We start from the raw sequence: 7,251 nt of genomic DNA, 5'->3' as shown, positions 1-7,251 counted from the left end.
AGTTCCGGCAGTTGCTCTAATTAAATCATGAGCCTCGAGCCAAACTTCAAAAACTTCAAAGAATTTATTAGGAGCGAACATGTTGGCAAAGGTCTGTATGAAGCCGATTCTGAGACATGTGATTCACTGTCACCCTTGACCCTGGTTTCCCCCCACCCCTTTGGGTGTTTGATAATTCATATTCTCCAACAAAACACTTTCATAGCCAAGAGTCATCAATCACATTCTCCAATTAGAGATTTGCGCAGCAGAAATTCTGGTAGCTTAGTTAAAATCTTTGCAAGATAAAAATGGAATGCACTTTTGGTTCCAAACTGCTGCACTGCTCTTTCAAATTTCTCCCCCCACCCCCCTTCTGTTCATGGCAACTCTAAAACAAGCATAGAAATGTTTTATGAGTTGACAGTGATATTTCAGTTTTTTCTCTTTAATTTATGAAGTTAACCATGACCATAGATCTTCTGCAGCCTGAACCTCAACAGATATTAATTCAACCTCTTTTGAAGGGAGGTGAGAAATTAATTTAACCTGTTTTGCAGAGAGGTGCTCTTCATGCACTAGAAGCTTTGAGGTTTGCAGCAGGTCGGCTACCAGTATAAGGCTGCCTGCCTGCCATCTGAGGATAAGGCACAAATCTGCAACCTCAGCTTAATTACAGTAGCCTGGGGTACTTGAGGTTGCTGTAGAACAGACTGAGAAGGAGCTTTTGTCACATGGTACTCCTGCTTAGGCCTTGCCGCAGCAATGCCAAGCATTCTTTGCTGTTGCAATTAAGCTGAGGCAGTGACCTTGTGCAGCACTCCTTGTAAGTCATGAGCCCACACTTTTGGTGATTGGTGGCTAAATTTATTATTTAGTTTTAAAATGTAATATTTTGTAATGTTTTGTTGTATTTTTATTTTACTTTCTTTAAATATGACCCATTTTAATCTGGTTTGGGCCTCAGTTGGGAGTGTTGTGGGCCTGTGTGCTTGACACCTGGTGTAATGGAATAGCTTCAAGTACCTGAAAAACAGTTTGTTGCCACTGAATATAGCAATGTTTCTCTGCAGAAATTTGCCTGTAATGGTACTGTGATTGAGCATCCTGAATATGGGGAGGTGATCCAGTTGCAGGGTGACCAGAGGAAGAACATTTGCCAGTTTCTCTTAGAGGTGAGTTCCTATAAGTCTAGCAATTCAGACAGCTGACTCAAATATTAGAATGCTCATAACTCATTTAGGTTAAACAGATAGTTGGAAATCATTAGTACACTTTACGGCCTGAACATGACAACAAAATAGAATTTAATGAGTCACTGCCAACTGTGAGCTCTATTGTTTTCTCTAAATTGATAAAGAGCTGAATTATGGGGCTGAGTGGAAGAGTGTAACCAACTTGGCTCCAACACTTTGGTTTTCTTAATAGCACAATTTATACCATGACAGTTAAGATTTTATTTCAGGATGTTTTAAGGAAACATTTGAGGATTTTCTAGGTTGACTTGTAAACTGAAAACTGCTGCTATAGATAATTTTGCACCAGTCTCAGCTGGCATTACATCCCTGCTCAGCAATTGTACTTGGATTACCATATTTTTTGGACTATAAGACGCACCTAGGTTTAGAGGAGAAAAACAAGAAAAAAAGTTTTTTGCTTCTGTGTGTCCCGTTTTTGCCCTCCCCGTTGTCCAGAAGCACTCTGTAGACCAAAACTGGGCCTGTTTTTGGCCTCCCAAACCATCCCTGTGTCTCGTTTTTGTCCTCCCCAGCATCCAGAAGCACTCTGGACAAGCACGTTTTTGGCCTGCAGATTGCTTCTGGACACCAGGGAAGGCAAAAACGGGACCTGTGGAGGGTTTGGGAGGCCAAAAACAGGCCTGTGTTCACTCTATAAGACACACAGACATTTCCACCCACCTTTTTTGGGGGGGAGTGTGTCTTATAGTCCCAAAAATATGGTAATATGTGGAATTATTTTTGTGTTCACATTTCTGGTCCTAACTGCCAAGGGCTTACTGATGTTTGTATATTTTCTGCAGGTTGGCATTGTTAAGGAGGAACAACTGAAAGTTCATGGCTTCTGAATTATGTGTACTTACCTGAAGAACTCTACAAGTTTTGTTCTACCAAGTTGGCTACTCTGTGAAATATGATTTTTCGTAGTAAATGGACTTCCCATTCAAAATCTAATTTGCTTTTGCATGATTATAGAAAAGATGTGGGGTATAGACTAGAAACACATAAGAAAACTGCAGTAAGATGGTAGCAAGAAATGCTTAAGAATTTTAACGCATTTCCAATGGAAATGTACTGCTGATACTTCAGTGTATTTTTCATCTGATTTAAGTGTGTTAAAACCATGTGTGTTACAGCTTAAATAAACTCTCTTTCCATTTGAGTGTAGAGTGTATTATATACTTTAGCCAATTTAAGCATATAAACAACTTTTTAACTATATAGCAGATCAGGTCAAACTTCAAAAGCTAATACTCTGCATGTAGTACCCAAATTGACTTAAAAATTTTCACAATTACTTAGCAGTCAGGTTCAGTGAAATTGAAACCACTAGGTATTCTTTCCTTCTAGGAGAATTATAATAGGTAAAGTCCAGCTAATATCCAAAAAATGCTGCCATTGCTGGGGCTTGATATCAAATCCATTCCCAGATAGGGTGTGCAACAACTCAAACCATTTTGATGTGAGGCTTCACAAAATATCCCATTATAAGTATAGAACAGCAATTCTGCAATCTGTACATAGAGTTACATGAAGGCTTGCATTCTTGACTTCCAATGGATAAATGATCTAATTGAAAAAGTGTCTAATTATTCTCCCTTGTAAGGCTGCGACAAGTCAGGATGGGTGTTACTTCTCTTCAGCTGCTAAGGACTGAGTCTGTGTAAAAGGCTTATTAGCCTAGCTCCGCCCACTCTGGGTAACTCCTCCCCAGTTCTATTCAGTCCTTAGCTGAAGAAGGACATGAAAAATTGCCTCTCCTGCCTTTGGACCCTTTTTTTATTTCCAAAGGCAGCCTTGCAAGGGAGGGGGGAAAAAGTTGTTTCCCTTTAAAAAAGGGGAAAAAAAGCCTCCGGCAGCCTTCCCCTTTTTAAATTTGGCGGCTCCACTTCACAGCTGACTTTCAGAGCCGCCTACTGGAGCAGCCTGCAAGGGCCGTGGTGGTCCTTTCGGCCCTTTGGGGTGAAGAGAAAGGTGTTGTTCGGCCAGATGGACGTTCTTCGAGGACGGGGGATTCCGCCCTCTTCCCAGAGCTGCGGGGCTGCTTGGAGCTTTCGTGGCGAAGAGGAAGCAGGTTCTTTTTATTTGGTCAGCTTTCCGGAGAGCGGGGGCTGTGGCCACGCTCGGTTCAGTGCTGCGTGATCACTTGTTTCCCCTGCTGTGAAGATTGCAGCCGCATGGTCGTGCGGCTGTTTTTAGAGCTGCTTTTGCAAATAGCAGCAAAAATTCTGAGGTCTTCCAGAGGAAGAAGGAGCCTGGAGGCCAGAAGTGGCCATTTTGAAGATCCCAGGCCACCGGTGGCCATTTTGAAGACCAGGCCGACTTCTTCCTGCCACTCCTGTGCCTTTTGTCTGCACCAAGCCCGGTTCCTGTTGTTGCTGAAGTGAAGACTTCAAAGGATAGGCTCTTTATTTCCTTTTTCCCGGTGGGGGATTGGTTTCCCTATCCCGAGGTAGACCAGGGCCCTCGGGCTTCCTGCCAGGCCTGGTCTATATTTAATTGCCCTATTAGGCCCAGGAGGGTATGAGTCCCAGTAGGAAGTGTTAAAATATCCTACTGAAGTTACATAGGGCAGAGAGTGGTGGTTGGAGTGGGGATGGAGAAGATATCCCCTGAAGTACATTTATAAACCCCTTCATGTGCTCTCCTCTTTGCACTGGACTTTCAGTCCAGAATAGGCCTTGCTGTTCCAAGATGGCTGAAGCCCCAAGGGCAACCAGAGCCTCCAAAGCTGCCAAGCCTCAAAAAGTGGCTCCTGCTGCTTCTACCAAGGGAAAGCAGCCTGTGAAGAAGGCCACTAAAGTGGAGGAGAAGGATGCTTCCAGGCACCATCAGGCCATAGAGAAGCAGATAGCCAAGGTGCATCAGATCTCTACTCGTATAATGACTACAAGAGCTACTTCTCCAGCATTGATCATCAGTGAGGCGGATTTGGAGGAGCCTGGACCTTCTTCTAGAACCGGCATCCAGACTTGGTCCCTTGATGTGTCCAGAAGAGGGGCTTCTCCGATTCCCTCTGATGAGGGCAGTCAGCTTGGTGACCCTCATGGAGAAGCTGTACCTTGGCAAGAGTGTGGGTGCAGTAGGCAGCGGTTGGAATCCTCCTTTCCTTCTACTGCTGCTGGGCTTAGACCAGCTGAGCCTTCTGAATCAGATGTCCCTGTCAACCTTCAGATTCTGATTGACAAGGCGATCAGGAAGGACATCTCAGAAGGCATGCAGAGAGTGATCCGACATTCTTCTGCAACTTCTGATTTATCAGAGAGATGGTCCCGGGTTCGAGAAGCTCTCCTGTCAGAGATTCCTTTATGCAGGAACCGCTTTCGGTGGTGGATGTTGCTCCTGCTCCTGCTCCTGCTCCTGCTCCTGCTCCTGCTCCCTCAGTGGCTCCATCCTTGGTGGGGGAACATGATAAGCCAGAATCTGACATGTCAGCAGATGAAGGCACTTCCCATGAGGTTCCAGTGTTCATAGGTTGCTTCAAACACACCTTGTTCAGTCCCTTGTTCAAGGTGAGGAACACGGCCAACCTGAAGGGCACAGATGATGAGGTAGTTGCCTCACTTCCTCCTGGGGAGGATGTTCTCTTTGACGAACCAGAGGTGAGGAAGGAAGTGGTCCCGTCTCCCAGACTGTTCCTGAAGGTTATTCAAAAACGTCTGGAATCACCTGCCTCAGGACCCAGTCCCCTGGCTTCCGACCACAGGTTCCTTAACGTGGGGCCTGAACTCACCAAAACCCTCCAATTTCCCACAGTGGATGCTCCAGTGGCAGCTTTGGCCTCCTCATCGTCTGCCCCATCTGATCTGGAGGATGTCCTCAAGTCCAAGGAGAAGCGTGTTGAACAATCCCTCCAGAGATTCCACCTGGCGGCTGCCTGGGCAGTCAAGGCATCTACTGCAGTGTCGTTCTTCACCAGGACGTTACTCAAGTGGCTGAAGCAGTTGTGTGATAGAATCCCTACGTCAGATGTCTGAGCCCACCAGGACATCAATAAGATCATGGCGGCCACGGAATTCACAGCTGATGCCACCCTGCATGGGGCCAGGTTCACCACGAAAGCCATTGCTTTCTCGGTGGCAACCAGGCGCATGTGTTGTGCAACTGGCAAGCAGATGGCAGGCGGAAATGGAAGTTGGCATCTGCCCCGTCCAAGGGGATAAGCTCTTTGGCGAGGCCCTCGAGCCTTTTTTGGTTGAAACCAAGGATAAGTGGAAAATCCTTCCTTCGCTTCTCAAGAGGGCAGAGCATCGGGCCCCTCCTTACTTCAAACGTTCTCAGTTCAGAGGGGAAACCAGTTCCAGCTTCCACCGGCCATCCAAGACCTCTTACCAACACCAGGAACCTCCTCTAGATCGTTCAGGCAAGGGCAGATAGCAGTTTTCTGCAAAACGGCCCTTTCGAAGAGGAAGAAGTCGCCTGTACCATCGCGAGCGCTAGTGCCCAGTCTTTTCCCATTGGAGGCCGATTAGCTTGGTTTGCAGACCAATGGGAGGGAATTACTTCTGACGCCTGGGTTTTGTCCACAGTTAGATCGGGTCTTTCTCTGGAATTCTACTCAACTGCTCTGAGGTTCTTTATCTCCTGCCCAGTATCTAGGGACACAGGGTGAAGGAATCTGATGGAATCGGCCATCCAGCATTTGCTGGATTTCAGGGCCATTCAGGAGGTTCCCTTACACCAACAGGGGACGGGGTTCTACTCCAGGATTTTCGTTATCCCCAAAGCCTCGAGGGGGTGGAGGACAATTTTTGACCTGAAACGACTCAATAAATATGTTGTGTACAGGCATTTCAAGATGCACTCTCTTTCTTCCATCTTGGAGAGCGTTCGGCAGGGGGACTTCTTCACATCCATAGACTTGACGGAAGCTTATTTACATGTTCCTATCTGTTCCTCACATAGGCAGTTTTTAAGGTTTTGTTACCAGGGGCAACATTTTCAATACAGGGCCCTTCCCTTTGGTTTATCTTCCGCCCCTAGAGTTTTCACCAAAGTTTTGGCTCCCCTCGCGGCGCACCTTCATTCCTTCCCAGTGCATCTGCAGTCTTTTTTAGGTGATATTTTAATCATGTCTTCTTCCTTTCAAAGGGCTCAGAGAGATCTGCAGGTCATGGTTTTGGTTCTGCAGGATCTGGGTTTTCCCATTAATAGGAAAAAGAGCCGTTTTATTCCTTCTACTTGACTCCTTCATTTGGGGGCCATTATTGACACAAGAGTGTGTCAGGTTTTCCTTTCTCAGGATCGGTTGGACAGCCTGCAGGGGATGATTAAGGGCATTCAGAGTAAGCGTTCTGCCCCTTTAGCACATTTATCTCAACTTTTGGGTAAAATGGTTTCCTGTATTGGCATTGTCCCCTGGGCCAGACTTCATGCCAGGTCCCTACAGTGGTTCTTGTTGCCTCATCAGAGGTCTGGGTCGAGTTGTTCCCCTCGGAAGGTGAAGTTAACTAAGCACGTGTTACTTTCCTTCCATTGGTAACTATCTAGAGCTATGTCCGGAGGCCAATCCTTGAAAGTGGAGACCTGCCTCGTCCTCACGACAGATGCTTCCTTGTCTGGTTGGGGGGCTCACCTGGATTCCCTATGGGCCCAGGGCTTATGGTCTGTGGGGGAACAGGCCCATAGCATCAATTTGTTAGAGCTCAGAGTGGTCTGTTTGGCCCTAAGACAGTTTAGGCACCAGGTTTCTGGGTCGAATGTTCTTGTCATGACAGACAATGTTGCTACTAAAGCCCATATCAACAGGCAAGGGGGCACCAGGTCCTTCTCGCTTATGACAGAACCAGAAGCCCTGGGCAGATGGGCTGAGTGGCACCTTCTGTCTATCTGAGCTGAACACATCTCGGGCTTGGCTAATGTACAGGTGGACTGGCTGAGCAGGACCTCCATTGATCACTCCGAATGGAGTTTACATCCCTCTCTATTTCATCAAATTACGCACAGATTTGGATTGCCAGTGGTAGATTTGTCTGCCACCCCCCTTAATGCCCAATTGCCCAGGTTTTTCTCTAGATATTTCACCCAGGCGGCA

General features: G+C 46.6%; 1 long non-coding RNA gene across 1 annotated transcript; it reads left to right on the top strand.

Moving 5' to 3' along the window:
• Positions 1 to 1,019: 1,019 nt before the first annotated feature.
• LOC113427410 (uncharacterized) lies at positions 1,020 to 2,171 on the top strand. Its single transcript, XR_015748740.1, has 2 exons — positions 1,020 to 1,154; positions 2,021 to 2,171. It is a non-coding gene; the product is annotated as an uncharacterized LOC113427410 (long non-coding RNA).
• The last annotated feature ends 5,080 nt before the right edge of the window (positions 2,172 to 7,251 follow it).

Source organism: Notechis scutatus, chromosome 3 (genome assembly GCF_049901735.1).
Source record: "Notechis scutatus isolate UNSWTSFEM ecotype Mainland chromosome 3, rNotScu1.2, whole genome shotgun sequence".
NCBI classification, from domain to species: domain Eukaryota; kingdom Metazoa; phylum Chordata; class Lepidosauria; order Squamata; family Elapidae; genus Notechis; species Notechis scutatus.
This window is presented reverse-complemented; position numbering and strand designations above follow the sequence as displayed.